Below are 27,923 nucleotides of genomic sequence, written 5' to 3'. Positions count from 1 at the left end.
GGGAGGAGGAGAGGGTTGTCTGTGTACATGAGGCAGTTGTAACATTGCCTCAAGATTCCCAGATTCACCAGCTGGACCAGAGAGGAGATTGACAACTGACCTTTGGACATGCTAGAATAGTACTGGGAATTCCTTTATAATTGAAAAAAAGGGCTAATGGGGAACAAGGTACTCAAGGGGAGTTTGTGAGGGTGTAGTGCTTTTAATTTTTTAGTGCTGACTTATATAATTGCTTTAGTAAGCAAGTGCCAGGTAACTTAAATGCAATGTGTTACAGGTAACTTAAATGCAAAAATGACAAACAGTAACTTTCTTTCAAGTGAAACAAGGAAATAAGTACAGTAAGCAATGCAGATATCACTAGGGATCCACAGAAGCACTGAAAAGCCGCGTTTAGGTGGAATTAGCTTTTCAGGGAAATAACAAGCAAACAAACAACAAGCATACAAACAAAGCTAGATTCAGCAGGCCTGGATCTAGTCTATGCTACAGCAAACAAGGTGTACCAATTTCAGTAAGAAACAGTTCAAATATGCAGGCACTATAAGCCTTTAACCAGAAATTCCCAGCTCAGAAGGGCAGAGTCCAGCCTCTCCTCCCACAAGAGTGCAGACTACGAACCTTCTTGATGTAAAATAACTGGCCTGATGCCCAAGTGCTTAAACCAGAACTAATACACTTTTAGAATAACAGACACTGAGCCCTCAATCAGCAGTTCCCAACTTAGAAGGATGTAAGCTACCTGTCCTGACACCACAGTGCAGGCCACAAACCTTCCTAATGTAAAACAACTGGTCTGAAGCCCAAGTGCTTAATCCAAAAGACTTAGAATGATAGCTACACTTTAATCAAGTTACTACCAAGCAGTAATAAATACAATTGAATACTTTAAAGAATGCCTGGATTAGTGCTCAAGTTATACAAACAAAGCTAGATTCAGCAGGCCTGGATCTAGTCTATGCTACAGCAAACAAGGTGTATCAATTTCAGTAAGACGCAGTTCAAATATGCAGGCACTATAAGCCTTTAACCAGAAATTCCCAACTCAGAAGGGCAGAGTCCAACCTCTCCTCCCACAAGAGTGCAGACCACAAACCCTTCTAATGTAAAATAACTGGCCTGAAGCCCAAGTGCTTAAACCTTTTTCCTTTTTCAATTCAGGTTTTATTTTGTCAAAACAGCAACAATATTTCAAGGGCACAATTAATATTTAGACTGTTTCAAATAAATAACTTGTCAGTTACCAATTGAGTTAGATTAGAATGTATGGTTAGTGCAAATATAGCATGTTTCAAAAATAATATGTATTTTTTCGTGTGCTCTAGAGACTGTCATACGCAAGTGACATATATAATGTAGCATATATAGAGCAGCTAGCTTATGGATTCAGGTTGTTAAAGTAAATTATGCTTATTAATCATGCAGTTTCATTTATATTCACAAGTAATTTGGGGACATTTCAGTTGAGTTTCCAGGAATGTGTTGTACAATGTAACTGAGTCCACTTTTCCTCATAAACATGTCACAATTCATTGAACTAAGCAGAGTCTAACATCTGTCTAATAATCCTTATAAAGACAAATAATAGTAATTTCCTAGCTCTTCAAACTTTCTGATATCACAAAATGTTGACAGTAAGCTATTTTAACTGGAAGACTAAAGCATTTCAATACTTTCTTGTGAATATATATTTTTACTTTTACTGTAGTGTCAAGAACTGTCTTTGAAATCTATGCATTACTTCACTTCTTTCAAGTAATTCATTTTACAGTTCAGGTTATATTTTGTCAAAATGTCAATAGCATTTCAAGGGCACATTTAATATTTAAACTGATATTTTAAATGAATAGCAGCTATCAGTTACCAATTGAGTTTGTACAGAGTGTGAGGTAATTGCAAAGATAACATGTTGCAAAAATTTCATATGCTCTCTAGAGACTGACAATTTCAAGTAACATATAAAATGTAACTTTTACAGTGCAGACAGCTTGTGAAATCAGCATGTTAAAGTGAGTAATACTTTTTAAACATTCAGCTACATTTCAGTGCACATGTAGTTTGGGAACATTTCAGTTGTGTTTCCAGGAATATGTAATCCTGTGAAGATAAATCATAAAATATTTACAAATAATCCTATTATGTATTTATTTTACCTTGTTTAGGTTGCTTTTCATTTTAATAACTAAACAACATTAATTTTTCTTATTATTTGTTATCTGTGAGGCTAAATGCACTTTACAGATTCACAGTGTCCTTAGAAACTGCAGCAATTGTTTACTGTTGCTATGGCAACACAAATAGAATGTGAAGAAAGCTTCACTTCTCTTAACCAACAGCACATTTTTCCCTCCTTTTTTTATGTATTTGTTAATACTAAAAAGAAATTATTCAAAGGACATATGTACATGAATGGAACATTTCAGAGTTAATCACGAACATGTCCCCAGTCCCAATAAGCATAACAGTGACCATGATTAATACAATAATATTGTAATAACAATTAATTAAGTTCACTATTCCAATTGGTCTACGTTAAAATTAGATTATTTTAGACTATTACTTATTTATGTATAGATAGTAAGTTATTAAATATATATACAGACTATATTACTATAGTAAATAGGAGAGAATTTAGAAAGGGAGACAAGATGCAGTTAAAATAAATAATGAGAAAAGAGAGAAGAGAGAAAGAGAAAATTAAGAAAAAATATACATAGACTATGTATGTTGATTTACAGTATAAATATTTTATGCGCTATATAACCCTCCTTCTGTGAAAGGAAAGTACCCTGTTTTACATACCTGAGGTAATGTGAAAACTCTTATGCATCATCTGTTTTCAAAAAAATATAGATAAAGATTCCAGTAGTTAGTTACCTTTGTTTTAAAATTCCAAGCAGTAAAACTGGCCCTTTAAAGTAATGTTAAAACAATTCATATCATAGTAGATGCTTTGAGAGATTTGGCTGTAACAGTATCAGTCTTTTGCTCCATCTTTTTGACATCTGTCCAGACATTTGTTTCTTTTGTTCTCTTGAGAGAAGGTGACATCCACTCCATATATTCTGGTAAAGTAATCACATTATTAATTTAAAAAAAATGAAGAGGCTTCCTCTAAGTCAATAAAAGTCCTTGTCTCATTGTCATACAGTATTCTTATCTTAGCTGGATATGGAAGTTGTGCCTTGATGTTATTTTGTTTCTTAAACTTTATCATTGGCCACACATTTTTCCTTTGTTCCATTATTCTAGATGAATAGTTGTTATCAAATCTTATCAGGCTCTGTTTATATTTTAGAGGTGCCTTCCTCCAAGTAGATCTTAAAATCAGTTCCTTGTCCAAGTATGAAAGAAATTTGATAATTATTGACCTAGGAGGAGAGTTTGAGTTAGTGGCAGGTTTCCCAAGAGCTCTGTGTGCCCTTTCAATGCCAAAGGAAAGTCCTTCTTTTAAATTTAAAAAGTCAGGGATCCAGCTTGATAAAAAGGAAATAAAATCCTCACCTTCTGTGTTTTTAGGTAATCCAAAAATACTGATGTTATTTCTCCACGCCCTATTTTCCAGGTCATCTACTTTATTAACCAACCAAGTGTTTTGTTTAAGAAGCAGTTCTTTCTGTGTTTCTTCTTCCTTAAGTCTGCTTTCTAAGTCATTTAGAGAAACTTCTATTCCTGTTATCCTTGTCTGATGTTGTAGCATTTCCTTGAGGGTGTCAGCCTGTTTTTGACTGCTTGTTTTAAGATTTTCCAGGTTCTCTTTAAAATCATCCATCTTTAAAGACAAATCCTGCAGGGTAGATGCCATCTGTTGTAGTTCCTTCTTTAAGGCAGCATCCTAGTGAGAATTCTTTGAGTTGCTCATTTGAACAATTGAATATATCTCCAAGCTTTTTGACAGGAAATTATTTGCAAAACTTCACCAAAGTTTCTAATTATGTAAATTAGTCCTTTATCTAGAAGATTTTATACTTTGAAGAAAAAAAAATAATATTTTTCCTGTCTTATTTAACTAGTTATATGGAGCTCTAAAATACTGCTGCTTTCAGTTAGCCATTCAGGCTCTGCCCTAGAGATACACTCTTTGAGGCAGAAGAAGGAGATATATAGTATACAAGATATAATAGATGAATTTAGAGACCACTTTATTTATTTATTTATTTATTTATTTCAGTTTGATTACCGGGGAAGTCCACTGGGCCAAGAAGTGCCCATTTTCAGTGGAGGCCCGGGGAGAAAAGCTCCACAAGCAATACAATGAAACATGGTTACATAAAGTTAATGGTATAATACAAGAGTAAGATTCATACAGTCAGGAAATACATTTACATAAAATGTGCATAATGAGCAAGCATAATAAAGCAATACAGTGCAGAGAAAAAAATAAAGATAATACTTAGATGTGCATAAATTTTTTTTTTTTTCACAGAATCAATCAAACCGCACATAACATAGAATCTAAAGATAAGATAAAATAATTTATTAATAAAAAAGTCTCTATAACAAATTCAACAAGCAACTGGCAGAAGTCATAGATAAACAAATCTCCCTAGCAGATATACATACTCAAATGAACAAACTTAAACAAAAGAAATCTCCAGTAAATGACGGAAGTATACCCGAGTTATATAAAATTATGACTAAAATTGCTATCTCTTTACTCCACAAAGTTTATAATACAGCTCAGAATTACATTATAATGCCTCCTTCTTGGAGATACACATTTATATCACCTATTCTAAAACCTAATGAAGACCCTAAACTTTGTTCTTCATATAGACCCATCTCACTAATGAATGTGGATTATAAAATGTTTATGAATATTTATACTGAAAGACTAAAGAAATTCTTACCACATTTAATAGATGATGACCATACAGGCTTTGTAATTAATAGAAGTACTTATGTTAACATCAAACAAACTCTAGCTTTTATTGATTACTCCCAAAGAAAGAAGAAAAATTTGACATTAATAAGCTTGGACACAAATTCAGCATTTGACTCGATAGATTGGGACTATATGTTCATATTACTAGACTGTCTAAATTTCTCAAAACGTTTTATGGATTTACTAAAACATCTATATAAGGGAGCCCTAGCATATATTAAAATAGGATCATACATCTCAACCAAAATACCTATCATAAAAAAAACAAGCAAGGATGCCCTCTCACTCCTCTATTATTCACCCTGATAATGGAGCCCTGGGCTAATGATATAAGGAAAAACAAAAATATAGAAGGGCTAGAGCTTAATGAGGAAATAACTCCTAAAGTCCAACTATTTGCAGATGATAAACTTATTACTACAAAGGGAAATGATTCCTCAATAACATCATTATTTGATTCCATCAATATATTTTAAAGGATGTCTGGATTGTCATTTAATGATAACAAAACCAAAATCTTACCTATATATGCAAACAAAAATAAAAGAACTAGTGATAATAATAAATATAAATCAAATACAGATAAAATTACATACTTCAGAATCATCCTTGCTAAAGACATAAAATCAATAACACAATTAAATTGCAATAAATGTTATGAAAACATTCAAACTCTATTACTGAAGTGGAACATGATTTTATTCACAACAGAAGAAAGATTAACATGATAATCCTACCTAAGATCCTATATATTATTCAGTCTATTTTAATACTTACTACCAAAAAAATTACTAATAAGTTAAATGCTTTAATATTAAAATTCTTTTGGTCTCCCTCCCAAAAAAACGAGAATAGCCCTTAAACAACATCTAAATAGTTGGAGCAAAGGGGGATATCATTTCAAGATCTGAACCTATATTCAAGTTCTTCTATAATTAGAACAATTGTACAACTTTTAGATACTTCCTACTCGGCTAAATGGAAGGTTTATTGGAAAGCAACAGCTATGCAATTAATAATGAGACCTCTAACTTATAAGCTAGAAATAATAACCCAATGTTAAGCATACTAAAAAATTACTTTACTACACATATAACACCCAAGCACACAACCAGCTAAATTTACAATATTCTAAAAAAATTTAGAGACTTCATATATATAAACACCTCAGATATAAAGAATGATTTTTTCTACTATTCCCTATAGCATTTACACAAGAATCTTTGTTAACATCAGACTTAAATAAAAAAAACATTATTTAAACAAAATGAACTTAAATTTTGGTTTCAATTGACTTCAAGCAGTAAAGCTAAAAGTGTAGATCAGATAATACAGGAATTTCAGTTGGACAAATCCTTACAGCTAGATATACAAACCCTCAGATTATTTATAGACAATAAAATAAATTTGATCTCACCAACAACCAAAAATTATACTAGTGCATTATTAGACTACTTTCAGTCAATCCTACAGCATAATCAAACTTATTCAGGCAAACTTTATTTTATATTCAGAATCATAAGAGATGAAACTTATAGCTGCCCAGAAAGCTATTGGAATTACTTCAACACAATTAATAACAAACTTCTCTGTGATCAAGACAAAATAAACATATTAGAATCAGCAGGGAAAACAACTCTGTCACTTAAATGGAAATTATACACCTGGAGATTTATGTACAGATCCTTTTATATTCCTCAACTAATGAATAAAATCGACAGAAATCAGAACATTTGTAATAAATGTAAGTCAGACATAAATATAGATTGGGCTCATATGTTCTATGATTGCCCTGCAATAAGATTATTTTGGGGGAGTGTAAATGAACTATTGCAGGCACTATTCATAGATAATTTCATGCTTAACAAGTCTCTGATACTTTTTAATATACCCATATCACACAGTGTTAAAAAGTAAAATATCCTTTACTCTGGACAATACTTGCTGCGGCTATAAAGAGCATTACAAAAAAAACTGGATCTCTGAATACCCTCCTACTTTCACTGAATTCAAGAATATGTTAAATGAAGTTTGTCATTTACAACTTAAAATTATAATTTCTAGAACAACTAGAAAGACTTATGCATATCATATTTGGGTAAATTTACAGACTTTATTGAAAAAAGATAAACAATTACAATGAATAACTTCAGTTTCTTTTTTTTTCTATATGTGAATCACAATCAAAAATGGTTAAAGTAGCATATTTTATATAAAGATTAATGGATGTCTTTGTAAATACCTTTGTTATTTTATTTTATCGTTTATTATATAAAGTTATTTGAGTTTTATATGTTATAACCTCTGAAATTACAAACTTTCTGTGAAATGTATGTGATTGTTTATAAATTTGTTTTATGTAAAATCAATAAAATTGTTTTAAAAAAATTCTGGAAATATTATGCAAAAAAAAGAAATTATTATTAAGGGGCGTGGCCAAGATGCCAGTCTGATAGCAGCAGAAATCCATAGCTCTGCTTAGATTTTAATATCCTGACAGGAAATATACTTAAATTTTTAGAAAAATCTAACTAAAAGTACACTAAAAGTTAGATTAACATAGACTCTTTATTATTTTTTTAAAATTAATACATAGTCAAGAGAATTTTTTAATTATTCCTGTCAAGAAGTTTTCTACTGGAGATCTCAAGATGAGCAACTCAAAGAACCCACACCAGGAGAGTGCAGTGAAGAAAGAAATACATCTTATAATAACAAACATCCAAGAACTGTCACTAAAAATGGACAAATTCAAAAACAAAATGTATATTATCCAACAGGAATGCAGTAAACAACTGGAACTTCTAAATGGAATAGTAAAAAGAAATCTGAACAGATTCTTGCCTTAGAGGAAACAGTAACTAACCTAGATACTAGAGTGACAGAAAATGAACATCACAATGAATTTCTTCTGAAACAAAACACCAGGCTGATTGAGAAACTGGAAGACTTTTAAAGTAGATCAAGGAGGAATAACATAATATATGGAATTCCTGAAAAAGAAGAGGGTGCTAACATGATTCAATTCCTCAGTAAGTGGTTTTCATCAGAACTAAACATGCCTGAATCTCTCTTGTTTGGAATTGAGTGGGATCATCAATCCCTAGCAAATTCAGCTTAATCTTTGAGTTCATCTAACCCCAGGTCTATAATAATTAGATTTCTTTCCAAGCAAGACAAGGACTTAGTGCTGAAATCAGCTTGGACTAATTCCGCTATCAAGATGGGTGAAAAAATTATTCATTTTGACAATGACTACACCTCTACAGTCATATCCAGAAGAAAGGACTGTGTTCATTTAATTAAGTCCGTGAAAAAAAGCCAGTACTAAAGCTCAAATTCTTTTTCCTGCAAGAATAAAAATCACCTTGCCAGAAGGAGTGAAGATCTTTGATTCCCTACAAGAAGCGGTAGAATGTTTAGGGTCTAGTCAAATAGGCTGTATTACAAGTTTCTGTTTAGAGTGTTACTGAATCCTGTATTATGCTCCTCTGCTACCCTTTATTCTGCTGACCTGACCTCCTACTCCTACACTCTCTCTCCTGTTTATCATTCACTATCTCTATTCTCTGCTACTCTCTTTTCCTCATCTCTTTAATCCTCTCTCTACTTACATCTCACCTCTGTACTCTCATGATTACTTCTACTTCCCCTACCTATTAGGTCCTTCTCTCTCTCACTTTACCCTCCTTTTTCCCCCTCACTTTCCATAACTAAAGCCTTCTAACCTTGTTTCCCTCTCCTTTCTTACAGTAAAGTGTTTTGAGTGTGCCATCCCTGCCAAAAACTGTGAAAAGGAAACCACCTGCTTACCTGAAGACTCCCCTGAAACTGACTGACTGACTGCTTCCCTGGCTTCATAAAAAGCTTACAGCCTTAAGCATTTGTACATGTATGCAGCTAATTGCCTGTTTTGTTTTTACCCAGTGCCTAGTATGCCTGTAAACCCCTCTGTGTAAGACTCAGTATCCTACCGCAGACTACTAGCTACCTCTCCACCAACCTTTTCTTTTTTCCTTTCCCTAAGCCACAGTTTGTTTATTGTCTGGGGAATTCCTCTTACTTACCTCTACTAGCTCCTATTTCCCAGCTGCACTCTAGCTGGCAGTATTTCTACCAGACTGTTTATTACCTGCAAATACCATATGTCTTAACTTGTCCTTACCTATATATTCCTTTTCCCCTGTTAAACTCTTGGTACTTCCACCCACACCACGTTAACTAACACTCATTTAAGACAAGCTTTATTACATTAAGGTTACACACTGACATTTCTACATTGTTCTTCCCCTACTGGTAAAGACAGCTGATAACTTTTTTGCTGTACCTATCTTACTTGCTCTTACTCGCTCTGTTCGCCCTGCGGGCTCACTCCGCTTCCCTACCCTACCACCAATTTCCACCCATCCCCAGCGCACTCAGCCTTAAACTTCTGCAGCCACACCCACTCCTCCCAACCACCATATCACTTACATCTTCTACTTAACAGCCCCACCTCTAACCTCATTAAATCCTTAAAGTAACTCTACACTTTGTCTTACCCTCCCCCTACACCTCCACACTACTATATCCTGTATTGCTGACATTATATAGCTTTTTTCTCCTACTACAAACTCCATTTTTTGTGCACTATTACAACGTCACCACTTAACCTTCTCTATCTCTAGCATATTTTTCTCCCTCTACCACATTTACTATAGCATTCTTCTAGACTCCATCCCCTTACCCACTCTACCTCTCAATCCACACATCAAAATGGCCTCAACACATACCTCTACATACACAGACCTACTACTCTTAACCACTATTCTAGCCTCTCTAGCTCTTCCCTACACACTAACCTTCATTGAACACTTGTCTCTGCCTAAACTACAGTACCCCCACCATCAAACTCTACTAGTTTATCATGGAATCTCTCTTAACGACATTAAAATAACCTCCACTTCTACCTATATACTCCCTAGATATCATAGATCTTCCCATATTACCTACTTCCATAACAAAAAAATCCTAAATAACTACTACTCATTCCTAAAGATATTACAAAAACCTCAGCAGCATCCCCTATTAGATGGTGATATTCATCCATACCCTGGCCCCAATTCAAGAATTACAAGTAAGCCACAAAACCTCACTTCACATAATTCCATTACCCCAAAAAGACATGCTAACGCCCTCCTCATAGCTCACCTTAACATCCGTAGCATTAACAATAAAATTACCCACCTCCATGCACTCTTACAGATGCACATCTTTGATATTCTCTGTATTACAGAAACATGGCTAAAGCCTTCAACTCAGGACCAGGAAATTACCCCACCTAGATATAACATCCTTAGATGTGATTGCAAAACCAAAAAGGGGGAGGTGTAGCCATCTTATATAAATCAGAGCTTCAAGTTTCACCCTTCAATGTGTCCCTACCCACAGATACGAATGCAGAAACCCTTACTGCTAAACTTCAAATCAACAACTCTAAATCCATCTATCTAATTTGCTCCTATCTTCCTCCTGTTAACAACATCAATACTCTTGAAAACTTACTTAGTTCTCTCTACCCACCTACCTCAGGAAACTATTGTACTAGGTGACTTTAACATAGACTGGGCTACATGTAGCTCACACAATCCTATCAATCACATAAATCTCTATGGTTTCTCACAAATAATAACCACCCCTACTAGAATCCATAAATCAAGTGGCAAGGAATCCACCCTAGACTGGATACTTATTAACAGTCATCCTGGCACTTATAAACCAGGAACCCTTCCTGATGATATCAGCGACCATGCTGTAACCTATATAATTAAACAAAAAAATTCATATCCATAATTGTAATATTTACAAAACCACCCGATCTAAAAAACACTTTCAACCAGAGAGCTTCCACAATGAACTGAAGGCATGTGACTGGTCACCACTGCACCATCTGCAACTCGATGAAGCAGTCACCTACTTTAATACTAGATTCCTACAAATCCTAGATTACCATGCCCCCTGCCACTCCTCCTGAATCAGGACCAAAATTGCCCCATGGCTCACTAAACAAACTAGGCAGAAGATCCTCCTAAGAAACAAAATTTGGGCCAAATGGAGAACATCTAAAAGCCCTTCTGATCACATTTATTTCAAACAACTAATAAATGCCACCAAAAAAGATATTCTCCTAGACAAAAAACACTTCTACCTCCACCTCCAACAAACCCACCAACAAAAAACACAAAAGTTCTGGTCAAGCATTAGCAAACTACTCCAGCCAGGTGACTCTAAAACCCCTGACCCATCAGGTATCACCCATAACAACCCTAAGCAAATTGCTGAGGCCTTTAATAATTACTTTACTGAAGCCATCCAAACTCTAGCTAATACATTACCACCTATTAGTACTTCATCGTTAAATACCCCTAACAACCCAGTTCCCACTTTTCAAATACAACCTGTACCCACTTCCCTCATTTGCAACTTCCTTCAAAAACTCAAACCATGCACTCCTTCCACTGACTGCCTACCAGCAGAATATCTGCAAATTGCAGCTAAAGCCATTGCCTATTCCATTTCCATCCTTATAAACAGAACTATTGCAGAGAGCACAATCCCTTCCATATGGAAAGTCTCCGACATCATCCCTCTACATAAAGGTGGCTCATCCACTGACCTTTCCAACTTTTGCCCAATTGCCCTACTCTCTCCAATAGTAAAAATAATGAAAAATGCATCCACCAACAACTCCTTGACCACCTTCTCCATAATAATTTACTTGCTAACTGCCAACATGGTTTTAGACCATTCCATAGCACAACAACCACCCTGCTATCCTTTTCTGACAGTATAAATAAAAATCATAACATTAACTCTCTTTTCTCTGCTATATTTATCGACCTTTCAAAAGCCTTTGATATGGTTAATCATCACCTGCTTATTGATGTACTAAAAGCCCACTCACTCAACCCACAAGCACTACTTTGGTTTAAATCTTATTTAGAAAACAGGCAGCAAGCTGTACTCTGGGACAATAATCTTTCCACATCCCTACCTGTGAACATTGGAGTACCCCAAGGCTCTATTCTAGGTCCTCTTCTCTTTTTAATATTTATTAATGATCTAAACACCAAAATTCCTCAAGCCACCTGCATTCAATATGCAGATGACTCAACTTTAATATGTTCAGCCAAGTCCATAACCTCACTCCAGACCCTTACCCATTCAGTATTTAACACTGTAGAAAATTGGTTTATGCAACACTGCCTCCTACTGAACCCTAAAAAAACTAAATTACTGCTCTTTGCGCCTACTCAAAAGTCAACACAAATTCACTTCACAATACATTATTCAATTTCTACCAAATATATGCAGGGGGGCAAGCCCCCCTGCACCCCCCACACCCCCTGCTAATTATATATATCTACTCCAAGATTGCACTTAACTACACTATGTGCAATCTTGGAGTTGATATATTTAATTAAGTGTGAAGGGGCTTAGCATATTTGGTAGAAATTGTTATGATTTATGTTGTTTAAGCTGAGTTTATGCATAATATGTGTTTTCAGTATTTTGAGTTTCAGTATTTTGAGTATTCAGTATTTTGAGCTTTCAGTATTTTGGTTTCAGTATTTTGAGTTTCAGTATTTTGAAGTTTCAATGTTATGAAGTGAATCCATATATATATATATATATATATATATATATATATATATATATATATATATATGTATATATATATATCTTTTTCTTCTCTCATATGTTTCTTGTTCACAGTATTTTATTAGCTTAATCCTACTATAAGACTCTATACTAGCCTCTCTCATGTACAATCTGAATAATGTATTATAACTCTAGTTACTATTGTATATAATGTATTATCTGTTACTGCCTATGCTTGGAGCTTTTCTCCCCGGGCCTCAATGGACATATATCCAGTTAGACTAGCCCGGTCAACAAATGTAAAATAAATAAAAATAAATAAAAAATGTATCCAAAATAAGAAAATACTGTTGGACATAGAAGAAATGGAATGGTCATCCCAGAGTTTGAAGAGACAGACAAAACATGGATGGTCTGTGAAGGAAGGAGCAAACAAAACTAAGAAACTAAGGGACAAATGAATAAATTTCTTTTAATTTTAAATGCTTTGTTTTATGAATCATAATATATTTGATTCTGGAAAGTCTCTATGCTGTAAGGTAATGTGAATAATTTTTATTATTAACTTTCTCTTTTCCTTTCTATATCTATTTCTTCTAATTACATATAGTACTAAGTACTTAAATAGCATTCTCTCTTTCTCTCTCTCTTTTTCTTCTTTTTCCTATTCTATATTGTTACCAGTGTTCCTTTTCTCTCTTTCCCCATTATAAGTACTTTACCTATTTTTCCCTTTTAAATAACTACAAATGATGTATATCTTCTAATTCTTCAGTAATAGTATAATTTGACTTGATACCAAAGTGCATTTTTTCCTAGTGGGTCAGTGGTGGAGTAACAAGGTATTTCTGATTAGACTCTTTGTTTAGATACATTTAAATATTAATACTGTGCATTAAGGGTGTTTTATAGATAGCTAAATATAAGTTATATATATAAATATATACTAGGTTCCTTTTTTTTCCTCTCTCTGACCTGGTTAACTGGTGGGTAAATGATTTAAATGTTATAATATGATTTCAGATTTGAGGCAACTGTTGTTACTTCTAAATAGCTGTTTTTATATGAAAGGATTAATTTTTTTCATGATGTTGGTGTTTTGTGAGGAAACTGGTGGTCTGTGTGCAAGGGTGCCCACAGGCAGGTGCAAGGGGGTGCACTTGCACCCCCCTGGAATGGGCTGACCGGGAAAAAAATACAATGTGTTTTGCGTTCTTTTTTATTTATATTTTTTGTGTTCTTCTTTAAGAAAGGTCCTGCTGGTCTGGCCCCATCATGTTTTGTGTTCTTCTTTAAGAATGGTCCTGCTGGTCTGGTCGCATCACTTCTGTGCATCCAGACATTCAGTTTTCCCGGTCGCATCTGTGCATGCAGAAGTCCTGTTCTTCCTGTTTGCCCGCCCGCGCTATTTGAAATTGCTTCCTTTCCTCTCTGCCCGCCCGCGCTATTTGAAATTTGATTATTTTCCTGTCCACCTGACCACGTTATTTGAAAATCACAGAGAATTTACAAGTGGATTACATTTGCTGCATAGACATTATGAAGTAAGTGTATAAGGGAATTGGGAAGGAAATTATTAGCTGCAGTCTGCAGAACTTATGAAGTAAGGATGTATGTGTGTGTTTGATTGCTGGACAGACGTTGAGTCTGTTACCACTCATTTTGCTGATATTTTTGACTTTTAGTGCATGAATTTGTAGCTGGAGGTACAAATATCTTGGAGCTCGGAAACATCTGTTAAGTAAAGTTTGTACTTCTAAAGGGAGCATGCATTCAATTCAAAGTCTAAGTTGAGATAGCTGTATTTATTATTCCTTACATTTCAGATAGACTCATTATATTTCAAACATTAATCTAGCTGCTGATTATGAAGAGATATCATGTGATGTAAAGAAAAGAGAGTGGTGGGGGTTTACTGAGTGACTGATCCTGACTTACAGCTGGAATACCGATACCTGATTTTGCAACTTGCTAGCAGAAGTGAGTGATTTGGTATCGGGAGTTAGTTTAGCTGCTGTATTTGCTAACAGGTGGTCTGGGATGGGATATATAGAAAACTGGTACAGTAATTAAATGAGCATCCCTATGGGTAATTCTCAGCTGTTTTATCATATGCTGCCTGTGGACAGTTCAGTTTTATGAACAAGATAGGAACAGATGCATATTGCACAGTGCTGTATATGATCTGGTAATTTGATGTCAGTGATGGGAGTTAGGAAGCAGATTGAAAGTAACTAGCAGAGAGACCAAAACCAAACTCTGGACATGAGTAGCTTGAATTCCATCAAGTTTCTGCTGTTATTTTTCTGTTGTGGACAATGGCACACCATGTACTGTCTCTATAATGCTCAGACTCAGATATATTGAATAGGTGGAGTTGTTGGAGTTCCTTATATAGTCATTGCCATGTTGTTTAAGGTAATGACTAACACAGACCACATCCTGATGAACTAATCACAGCACATATAATACTCACCCATTTCATGTACATCTCTAATCGTGCCAGTCTGACACTGTTTAAATGATGGTGACATCCTTGGGAGATGTAAGTGCTCTGAGACTACTGCTGATGTGTGACTGCGTCAGATTTCTTAATTTAAGATTTTTATTTCCTGATTTTTATTGTTATTCTGCTATAGTTTGCTTTATTTTTAAATGATGTTTTACTTAAAAGTTTTTTTTTTTTTACCTCAGAGTTTTAAAAGGTCTTTGCTAGGGTCATTTAGAAAAAAAATCCTTTTCCATTCACTGACTGCAAAGGAATTAAATCTAGATAATCGGTGGGAGGAGATGGGAAGTAAGATTTCTTATTTAGACTTAGCAAAACAAGAAGGGATTTAATCACTGTAAAATGCAAGTGCTCTGAAACTGCTACTGGTGTTTGATGGCACTTGATTTTTCCCATACCTGCTCCATCCCTGTTGTGCTTTTCAGTTGCCTGCCTCTACTGTCAATTTGACATTTGTGACCTCCTCCTAGTCTCATCTTATCTGCTCATACTACAGGGTAGTAAAAGGTCAAATTGGGAAGACTCATCACTTAGCCTGTTAAAGCTTGAGTTAACTTCTGTTTCATATCATCCCACTCACTTAATGAACACTGCAGTATTTGAAGACTTAAACTTTTTTTTCCATCTTACTTTTAAAATTTGTAACCTCTGGGACAAGATTGCCAATCATTGTAGAGCCTAGTAACTGCTTCTCATGAATCAGTTTGGGATTAGTGCTTTTGTTTTTCTCCTGACGAGAGAAGGAACAAATAGACATTATTTCCTAGCCTTCTTACAGATCACCACTCATTGGAAAGCCTGATAAATGCTTCTTCGGACTCAATTTGGGAGTAATGCTACTGTTTTGTTCCTGCCGAGAGAAGGATCAGAGTTACATTGGTCCGAGCATGTATCTGATTGACCTGTGTTTATGGGACTTCTCTGACTGGTCTGCTTGTAGTTTTGTGGGAACCTTTTCATGGCCCTTGTGCTGCTTGGCATTCTGTTGAGACGAGCTGCTGCTGTATGTGCTGTCCAGGATACCTACTAAGAGAAGACTATAGCAAATATACTGCACCCAGCAACATCTGGGACATTGCTGCTTGTCAGGAAACAGTGGAGTATTTGTGCTACTGTTTTGCTTCCCTTGAGAGAATGAGACAGTCTCCATTGATTTCTAGCTGTGTGCAGCTGTGCTGAGACCAGCACTAGTACCCAGGTAGTAGCCAATAGATGAATAACCATTATTCATCATTCTTGGCTGACTTAGTTCTTTCATTTCACTCCTTACTGCTAGATTAGCTAACATCTCACCTAAGAGTATCTCCCTAAATACTTCATCCATAAGTCTTTATGATCTTCTCTTATAATCTGCCTCCATCCTTTGAGTACTGTGACAAGCTGTAGTCCTCTACCATCTGGCAACATGGTTCAACAGTCTGCTGTTACCCATCTATGGCCACAGTCTGATCATATTAGGTGCAGGCAGTGTAGCAACTGCCTTATGCATACTGACTTTTCACTGCTTCTACCAATTGATAGTAAAACTTATATAAGATGTAAATTTTTAAGAAACACGAAAGCAAACAGTTTGTAATTAAAATTTCGAAGGCTCATTCTCGAACAGCATGTGACCAAAAGTATTTTTTCAAAGTTTCACAATGCCGAACTACAATGATATGAAATCATAATAATGAAAGTATAGCTTAATTCATTATTATGATTTTGGCATTGTGAATGGAGATTGCTGTACAGTGGGGATTGGGGAAGTTACCCTTTTCCTCACTCTAGTATGATCTTGGAGTTGGTATATATAATTTGCAGGGGGTGTTGGGGGGCACAACAGGGCTTGCCCGTGAAGTAAGGGTGTGTAAGGATATAGGTTGTACAGCTGGTGTTTCTCCTTATGCTGTTTCTCCTGATGTTCCAGTCAAGTCAGGAACCCTGCAGTAAAATTATTACTAGTTATAACATCTGTAGATCAGATGTTCCAATCAAGTCAGGAACCCTGCAGTAAAATTATTACTAGTTATAACATCTGTAGATCAGTGTCTCCTGTGATAGACAGATAACTGTTTTTTTACCTAAGTGCGATCAAAGCACACTTTTTTGGTTCACTGTTTATTAAAATTCAAATACTGAAAATATTGAGCCAAAAACTAAAAAATATATATCTTTGTTTGCAAGGGGCAAGCCGACTGCACAGCCATCATGTGGATGGCTCTGTCTCACATCCTACTAAATTATACATACCACCTCCATAGATACACCACAGTGGAGAAAATGGCAAGAACCCTGACAAAGAACGCACCTGGGTCAGACTCACTGTAACACTAAATACTAGAACTGAAGGCACTCGACCACCACTGCTTTAACCACATGCAGTAAGCAGATACTGCATGCCTTCCTTGGGAGGTAGTACTACTGTAGTTCAGTAGTTAAAATAACTCCCCTGGTTCAGACTCACTGTAACACTAAATACTAGAACTGAAGGCACTCGACCACCACTGCTTTAACCACATGCAGTAAGCAGATACTGCATGCCTTCCGTGGGAGGCAGTGCTACTGTAGTTCAGTACTTATAAGCAAACATGCTTCATTTTGTTTGTTTGCTTTTGCAATGGAGAGCACATGAAACGGCACTTTACATGTTCTGAACACAGCTACTATAACTGTACCTCAAGCACATATTTCTACAGGAAAAATAACAGAGAAGGTTAAGGTTACGAGCTGACAATGTGTTTCATGCTTTAGTCCATATAATAGGTCCCTCGTGTTTCTGCTTGCATACTGTGCAGTATAAAAGAAGTTATTTAACTAGGCAGTGTTCCCAGACATTCCACAAAAAGAGGTATTTGTGATCAGTACATTTTCCCAGTTAACCAGACAAATAAATAAAAAATTTAGAGCTCAAGAAAGCTGTTTTTATTGCTCTTTAGCACAGAGAAATAAAGTCCTGACTGTAGCCCAGATGACATGAGATCAAAAAGTAATTTGGGCATTGGAGGAGCCTGTGGCAGGGGGTGGGGGGAGTGAGAATGATTGATCAAATTTGGCTTTCTAATCCTGGAGGGAAGGTGGCAATCTAAACAACTGAATGAATGACATTTAGCAAAGAAATGTGTTACAGAATGCACCAGAGCTGGGATGTGCACAGTCACCAAGCTGTTGCATAAAAGCTTGTACAAGTCACAGGGGCAGTATTGTGGGTTTCTGTGGGTTTCAGGTGACTGTGTGGTAATGGAGGAGTAGTACTAGCATACAACTCTGATGATGGCCTTCTTTGATCAGCTGTCATCCAAAATGGAGTATGAAGGCAAGCAGAAGTAGAAAAACAATAAAAACAAGTGCTGCTCTTGTCTTAGCTCAAACGTACAGCTGTCATTAGTGTTAACTTACACTATTTAGCTGAAGATAGATAACTCAACAGCCATCTATGCAAATAGAACCACTGCAGCTGCACACAGAGGCTATCACTTTGTGGATGTGAATGTTTCCCCTGCATGTATCTAGTCAAATGGTGCATATATCTCCCAAGAAAGGTCATAGTACTATCAGATATTTCATCTAGAATCTATGTAATCTCACTGAAAGTGAATGTTAACAAAGGAAAATGTTAGCAGCTCACATTATTGTACAGTATCCAGTCCACCAATATAATAGCAGGGCACCTATCTGTGCCACCAGTTACCAGACATTATTTATCAGCTTGGGGCCAAAGGGCTGTTCATGGAAAGAAGAATGAATGATTATCAGTCTGGTCACCTTCCCTGAGGTGAATTTGGGGAATCCTGCCCGAAGAGACACCCTAGTGATGGGTGGCAGTCATTGGCTGATGTATGTGCTATTAGAGCAGTGTGGACATGAAGCTTATCAGGGTGGTATAGGGATGGGTGCTCACACTTAGACCCTGCACGTTACCATTGCACTTGATGTGTAGGTAGTACAAAACAAAAAAGTGCTCTAATAATTTTCTTATCTCTTTTTTGTTTTGGAGCCATTCATTACCATGGTACCATTACAAAACAATGAAAATGGTAGAGAGCTTCACTTTGGACTACACAAGAAAGTCTTGAAATATCTTGCTACTTTGGTATATACTGCATAGGGTTTTAGAACAGTTTCCAGGTGTACAACTGAACACAATTTTTCTGAGTTCCACATTTGAATGAATACCCAAGATTTACATTAGAATTCAAAAGTTAATTTTTGGTGAGGATTGTAGCCTCCCACTCCCCTAAACCAACCCCCAACCCCAACCCCCAAAAAAACCCAAAAAAAACCCCCCGGCCCCCAAGAATAATTTTTCTTTTTACCCCCGGGGTTTTTTTTATTCCCTTTACCCCAAAGGGCCCTTTCTTTCCTTAAAAAAAAACCCCAACCCCAAAATAAAAAAACCAAGTAATTTTTGGGTTTTTGGGGGAAAAAAAAATCTTTTTTGGCCCCCCTTTTTCCAAAATAACCCACCTATAGGGGCAACTACAAGCTAGAGTTGTGTGTCATAAAAAGATAGCAAATAAAAGTAAAAACGGCTAAATAGGCACAACAGTACATTAAATATAACCGTAGCATATGTAACAACTATTACAAGCCATATGTACAGCGTTTCAATAGTGGTTATAATTGCATCAGGAAACTACGATTAAATTACCAATGACGTGCACTAAATATCAGTAAACGCTGGATAGTACAGAAAACAGTGTGGATCCTGTGGTTAAGTATAGCGTCTAAGTTCCTCAAAATACAAGCCACGTGTGCGGCACTTACAACGTAGCAGCATATGTAGAGAAAAATAAAGCAGTAAGACTAACAAATTGCAACAGATTTCATTCTAGGAACCTAAAGAGGCACAGTAGATCTTTCATTTTCTCTCATATGTTGCTTGTTCGCAGTATTTTATTAGCTTAATCCTACTATAAGACTCTATACTAGCCTCTCTCATGTACAATCTGAATAATGTATTATAACTCTAGTTACTATTGTATATAATGTATTATTTGTTATTGCCTATGCTTGGAGCTTTTCTCCCCGGGCCTCTACTGAAAATGGACATATATCCAGTTAGACTAGCCCGGTCAACAAATGTAAAATAAATAAAAATAAATAAAAAATGTATCCAAAATAAGAAAATACTGTTGGACATTGAAGAAATGGAATGGTCATCCCAGAGTTTGAAGAGACAGACAAAACATGGATGGTCTGTGAAGGAAGGAGCAAACAAAACTAAGAAACTAAGGGACAAATGAATAAATTCCTTTTAATTTTAAATGTTTTGTTTTATGAATCATAATATATTTGATTCTGGAAAGTCTCTATGCTGTAAGGTAATGTGAATAATTTTTATTATTAGCTTTCTCTTTTCCTTTCTATATCTATTTCTTCTAATTACATATAGTACTAAGTACTTAAATAGCATTCTCTCTTTCTCTCTCTTTTTCTTCTTTTTCCTATTCTATTTTGTTACCAGTGTTCCTTTTCTCTCTTTCCCCATTATAAGTACTTTACCTATTTTTCCCTTTTAAATAACTACAAATTATGTATATCTTCTAATTCTTCAGTAATAGTATAATTTGACTTGATACCAAAGTGCATTTTTTCCTAGTGGGTCAGTGGTGGGGTAACAAGGTATTTCTGATTAGACTCTTTGTTTAGATACATTTAAATATTAATACAGTACATTAAGGGTGTTTTATAGATAGCTAAATATAAGTTATATATATAAATATATACTAGGTTCCTATTTTTTCCTCTCTCTGGCCTGGTTAACTGGTGGGTAAATGATTTAAATGTTATAATATGATTTCAGATTTGAGGTAGCTGTTGTTACTACTAAATAGCTGTTTTTATATGAAAGGATTAATTTTTTTCATGATGTTGATGTATTGTGAGGAAACTGGTGGTCTGTATGCAAGGGTGCCCATAGGCAGGTGCAAGGGGGTGCACTTGCACCCCCCTGGAATGGGCTGACCGGGAGAAAAATACATTGTGTTTTGCATTTTTTTTTATTTATATTTTTTGTGTTCTTCTTTAAGAAAGGTCCTGCTGGTCTGGCCCCATCATTTTTTGTGTTCTTCTTTAAGAATGGTTCTGCTAGTCTGGTCGCATCACTTCTGTGCATCCAGACGTTCAGTTCTTCCGGTCGCATCACATCTGTGCATGCAGAAGTCCTGTTCTTCCTGTTTGCCTGCCCGCGCTATTTGAAATTGCTTCCTTTCCTCTCTGCCTGCCCGCGCTGTTTGAAATTTGATTATTTTCCTGTCCACCTGACCACGTTATTTGAAAATCACAGAGAATTTACAAGTGGATTACATTTGCTGCACAGACATTATGAAGTAAGTGTATAAGGGAATTGGGAAGGAAATTATTAGCTGCAGTCTGCAGAACTTATGAAGTAAGGATGTATGTGTGTGTTTGATTGCTGGACAGATGTTGAGTCTGTTACCACTCATTTTGCTGATATTTTTGACTTTTAGTGCATGAATTTGTAGCTGGAGGTACAAATATCTTGGAGCTCGGAAACATCTGTTAAGTAAAGTTTGTGCTTCTAAAGGGAGCATGCATTCAATTCAAAGTTTAAGTTGAGATAGCTGTATTTATTATTCCTTACATTTCGGATAGACCCATTATATTTCAAACATTAATCTAGCTGCTGATTATGAAGAGATATCATGTGATGTAAAGAAAAGAGAGTGGTGGGGGTTTACTGAGTGACTGATCCTGACTTACAGCTGGAATACCGATACCTGATTTTGCAACTTGCTAGCAGAAGTGAGTGATTTGGTATCGGGAGTTAGTTTAGCTGCTGTATTTGCTGACAGGTGGTCTGGGATGGGATATATAGAAAACTGGTACAGTAATTAAATGAGCAGCCCTATGGGTAATTCTCAGCTGTTTTATCATATGCTGCCTGTGGACAGTTCAGTTTTATGAACAAGATAGGAAAGATGCATATTGCACAGTGCTGTATATGATCTGGTAATTTGATGTCAGTGATGGGAGTTAGGAAGCAGATTGAAAGTAACTAGCAGAGAGACCAAAACCAAACTCTGGACATGAGCAGCTTGCATTCCATCAAGTTTCTGCTGTTATTTTTCTGTTGTGGACAATGGCACACCATATCCTGTCTCTATAATGCTCAGACTCTTAAAAAATATATTGAATAGGTGCAGTTGCTGGAGTTCCTTATATAGTCATTGCCATGTTGTTTAAGGTAATGACTAATGCAGACTGCATCCTGATGAACAATCACAGCTCATATAATACTCACCCATTTCATGTACAACTCTAATTGTGTCAGTCTGACACTGTTTAAATGATGGTGACATCCTTGGGAGATGCAAGTGCTCTGAGACTACTGCTGATGTGTGACTGTGTCGGATTTCTTAATTAAGATTTTTATTTCCTGATTTTTATTGTTATTCTGCTATAGTTTGCTTTATTTTTAAATGATGTTTTACTTAAATTTTTTTTTTTTTACCTCGGAGTTTTAAAAGGTCTTTGCTAGGGTCATTTAGAAAAAAATCCTTTTCCATTCACTGACTGCAAAGGAATTAAATCTAGATAATCGGTGGGAGGAGATGGGAAGTAAGATTTCTTATTTAGACTTGGCAAAACAAGAAGGGATTTAATCACTGTAAAATGCAAGTGCTCTGAAACTGCTACTGGTGTTTGATGGTACTTGATTTTTCCCATATCTGCTCCATCCCTGTTGTGCTTTTCAGTTGCCTGCCTCTACTGTAAATTGGACATTTGTGACCTCCTCCTAGTCTCATCTTATCTGCTCATACTACAGGGTAGTAAAAGGTCAAATTGGGAAGACTCATCACTTAGCCTGTTAAAGCTTGAGTTAACTTCTGTTTCATATCATCCCACTCACTTAATGAACACTGCAATACTTGAAGAATTAAACTTTTTTTTCCATCTTACTTTTAAAATTTGTAACCTCTGGGACAAGATTGCCAATCATTGTAGAGCCTAGTAACTGCTTCTCATGAATCAGTTTGGGATTAGTGCTTTTGTTTTTCTCCTGACGAGAGAAGGAACAAATAGACATTATTCCCTAGCCTTATTACAGATCACCACTCATTGGAAAGCCTGATAAATGCTTCTTCGGACTCAATTTGGGAGTAATGATACTGTTTTGTTCCTGCTGAGAGAAGGATCAGAGTAACATTGGTCCGAGCATGTATCTGATTGACCTGTGTTTATGGGACTTCTCTGACTGGTCTGCTTGTAGTTTTGTGGGAACCTTTTCATGACCCTTATGCTGCTTGGCATTCTGTTGAGACGAGCTGCTGCTGCATGTGCTGTCCAGGACACCTACCAAGAGAAGACTATAGCAAATATACTGCACCCAGCAACATCTGGGAGATTACTGCTTATCAGGAAACAGTGGAGTATTTGTGCTACCGTTTTGCTTCCCTTGAGAGAATGAGAAAGTCTCCATTGATTTCTAGCTGTGTGCAGCTGTGCTGAGACCAGCACTAGTACCCAGGTAGTAGCCAATAGAAGAATCACTATTATTCATCATTCTTGGCTGACTTAGTTCTTTCATTTCACTCCTTACTGCTAGATTAGCTAACATCTCACCTAAGAGTATCTCCCTAAATACTTCATCCATAAGTCTTTATGATCTTCTCTTATAATCTGCCTCCATCCTTTGAGTACTGTGACAAGCTGTAGTCCTCTACCATCTGGCAACATGGTTCAACAGTCTGCTGTTACCCATCTATGGCCACAGTCTGATCATATTAGGTGCAGGCAGTGTAGCAACTGCCTTATGCATACTGACTTTTCACTGCTTCTACCAATTGATAGTAAAACTTATATAAGATGTAAATTTTTAAGAAACACGAAAGCAAACAGTTTGCAATTAAAATTTCGAAGGCTCATTCTCGAACAGCATGTGACCAAAAGTATTTTTTCAAAGTTTCACAATGCCGAACTACAATGATATGAAATCATAATAATGAAAGTATAGCTTAATTCATTATTATGATTTTGGCATTGTGAATGGAGATTGCTGTACAGTGGGGATTGGGGAAGTTACCCTTTTCCTCACTCTAGTATGATCTTGGAGTTGGTATATATAATTTGCAGGGGGTGTTGGGGAGCACAGCAGGGCTTGCCCGTGAAGTAAGGGTGTGTAAGGATATAGGTTGTACAGCTGGTGTTTCTCCTTATGTTGTTTCTCTTGATGTTCCAGTCAAGTCAGGAACCCTGCAGTAAAATTATTACTAGTTATAACATCTGTAGATCAAATGTTCCAATCAAGTCAGGGACCCTGCAGTAAAATTATTACTAGTTATAACATCTGTAGATCAGTGTCTCCTGTGATAGACAGATAACTGGTTTTACCTAAGTGCGATCAAAGCACACTTTTTTGGTTCACTGTTTATTAAAATTCAAATACTGAAAATATTGAGCCAAAAACTAAAAAATATATATCTTTGTTTGCAAGGGGCAAGCCGACTGCACAGCCATCATGTGGATGGCTCTGTCTCACATCCTACTAAATTATACATACCACCTCCATAGATACACCACAGTGGAGAAAATGGCAAGAACCCTGACAAAGAACGCACCTGGGTCAGACTCACTGTAACACTAAATATTAGAACTGAAGGCACTCGACCACCCCTGCTTTAACCACATGCAGTAAGCAGATACTGCATGCCTTCCTTGGGAGGTAGTACTACTGTAGTTCAGTACTTATAAGCAAACATGCTTCATTTTGTTTGTTTGCTTTTGCAATGGAGAGCACATGAAATGGCACTTTACATGTTCTGAACACAGCTACTATAACTGTACCTCAAGCACATATTTCTACAGGAAAAATAACAGAGAAGGTTAAGGTTACGAGCTGACAATGTGTTTCATGCTTTAGTCCATATAATAGGTCCCTCGTGTTTTTGCTTGCATACTGTGCAGTATAAAAGAAGTTATTTAACTAGGCAGTGTTCCCAGACATTCCACAAAAAGAGGTATTTGTGACCAGTACATTTTCCCAGTTAACCAGACAAATAAATAAAAAATTTAGAGCTCAAGAAAGCTGTTTTTATTGCTCTTTAGCACAGAGAAATAAAGTCCTGACTGTAGCCCAGATGACATGAGATCAAAAAGTAATTTGGGCATTGGAAGAGCCTGTGGCAGGGGGTGGGGGTAGTGAGAATGATTGATCAAATTTGGCTTTCTAATCCTGGAGGGAAGGTGGCAATCTAAAGAACTGTATGAATGACATTTAGCAAAGAAATGTGTTACAGAATGCACCAGAGCTGGGATGTGCACAGTCACCAAGCTGTTGCATAAAAGCTTGTACAAGTCACAGGGGCAGTATTGTGGGTTTCTGTGGGTTTCAGGTGACTGTGTGGTAATGGAGGAGTAGTACTAGCATACAACTCTGATGATGGCCTTCTTTGATCAGCTGTCATCCAAAATGGAGTATGAAGGCAAGCAGAAGTAGAAAAACAATAAAAACAAGTGCTGCTCTTGTCTTAGCTCAAACGTACAGCTGTCATTAGTGTTAACTTACACTATTTAGCTGAAGATAGATAACTCAACAGCCATCTATGCAAATAGAACCACTGCAGCTGCACACAGAGGCTATCACTTTGTGGATGTGAATGTTTCCCCTGCATGTATCTAGTCAAATGGTGCATATATCTCCCAAGAAAGGTCATAGTACTATCAGATATTTCATCTAGAATCTATGCAATCTCACTGAAAGTGAATGTTAACAAAGGAAAATGTTAGCAGTCACATTATTGTACAGTATCCAGTCCACCAATATAATAGCAGGGCACCTATCTGTGCCACCAGTTACCAGACATTATTTATCAGCTTGGGGGCCAAAGGGCTGTTCATGGAAAGAAGAATGAATGATTATCAGTCTGGTCACCTTCCCTGAGGGTGAATTTGGGGGAATCCTGCTTCCGAAGAGACACCTAGTGATGGGTGGCAGTCATTGGCTGATGTATGTGCTATTAGAGCAGTGTGGACATGAAGCTTATCAGGGTGGTATAGGGGATGGGTGCTCACACTTAGACCCTGCACGTTACCATTGCACTTGATGTGTAGGTAGTACAAAACAAAAAAGTGCTCTAATAATTTTCTTATCTCTTTTTTGTTTTGGAGCCATTCATTACCATGGTACCATTACAAAACAATGAAAATGGTAGAGAGCTTCACTTTGGACTACACAAGAAAGTCTTGAAATATCTTGCTACTTTGGTATATACTGCATAGGGTTTTAGAACAGTTTCCAGGTGTACAACTGAACACAATTTTTCTGAGTTCCACATTTGAATGAATACCAAAAATTTACATTAGAATTCAAAAATTAATTTTTTGGTGAGGATTGTAGCCTCCCACCCCCCACCTCACACACACACACACACACACACACACACACACACACACACACACACACACACACACACCTCTCCTTTAGTATGCTTCTCCAACTGTACCCCTTCACTAATTTAATAATCTGTGAGGTTGCCACTTCCCCTAGAAAGGGAAATTTCTAGTGTAGTGATCTCCACTGAATGGGGTGCATCTTCTCACACAAGGGCACTTAAATCAGTGTCCATTACAAACAGAAGGCAGTAGTCCTTTCAGACCACACTCTGTGTCCGTATTATCCAAACTGGGAAGATAGCTCTGATATCCTCTTTGTGGAATTTCTCAAGGAATGAAAATTCATCTTGCCAGGAGACTCAGAATACTTATCATAGGTAGAATCTAAGTTGTTAGCTGAACAATTCACCCATAATTTCCTAATAATTCAAGATAACCATTTCCCCTTGACCACAAGACTTCCTAAACATGCCAAAACAGTATGGCTCACAAAAGAGTTTCCATTGGGTTTCCCCACTTATAAATCCTACTTTATGCAGCTGACATGGTTCTCTATAGGTCTAGCTAGAACCAGCACCATCTCATGCAGGACAAACTTTAAAAGGACCCGCTAGATATTTCTGACTGTCTATCTACCCAAAGCTTTCTCCTTAACCCCAACAAAATAAAAAACAGTATTGTTTGGAAAAAAAAATCTAGCACTCCAAAGTCCTTCCTAATCAAAGACAGTTATAATCACATCAAAGAAACCACCACAGCATTCACATACTTCAGAGTATGGCTTGACCAATCTCTGAAATTTAATCACACTGAAAAAAATCTAACCAGAATAAATGATTTACTGTTCTAGGTCAAAAAATCATCACAGTTCCTTTCACCCCTAGCTAGAGCTGCCATCCTCTTTGCCCAGCTGAAATATATTTTCCTTTGTTTGCCAGTGCCACACAGAAAAATTCAACAAGCCTTCAGATAATAGCTAATATAATGTGTTGGTTCATAGCCAATTACTCATGACTAGGACATTGCTGCCTAACTCACAAAAAGTCCAAATGGCTGCCTGTGAATCAAAGAGCAGATCTCTTAACTCATACCTCTCAACTGTCCAGATGTTCACAGAATGCCCAGACTTTTGCCACATATGTGTAGTCTGCTCTTCATAAAATGTGTGGTCTATTGGCAAATTGTTGAGTATGGAAATCACTAAATAACAACAAACATTTGAGTTTCAGAGTTTATATCCTTCAAGAAAATGCATATTAATGTAAAAATGTAAAACCTCCCATTAATCTGCTTGAGTGACTGCTGTATTATAACCACATGCAGTATTTTAGAAATGGAATCTATGGAGTGTTTACTATATTTAAAGTGTTCAACTGGATTTTTTTCACCGGTCATTAATTGTGAAGAAGACAGCAGGTATCAGGATTTGAAAAATAATATCAGCTCCAGTTTTATTTTCTCACTTATTAATGCATACTTGAGAGTGTGTTTATACTTTTAAGCCATTGCTATCACTATAAAAAGACATATTAGAATATGAGCCACATCTTA

This window comes from Protopterus annectens, chromosome 17.part0, assembly GCF_019279795.1.
Source record: "Protopterus annectens isolate FY-2018-M chromosome 17.part0, PAN1.0, whole genome shotgun sequence".
Classification (NCBI taxonomy): Eukaryota; Metazoa; Chordata; order Ceratodontiformes; family Protopteridae; genus Protopterus; species Protopterus annectens.
Note: the sequence above shows the minus strand (reverse complement) of the source record.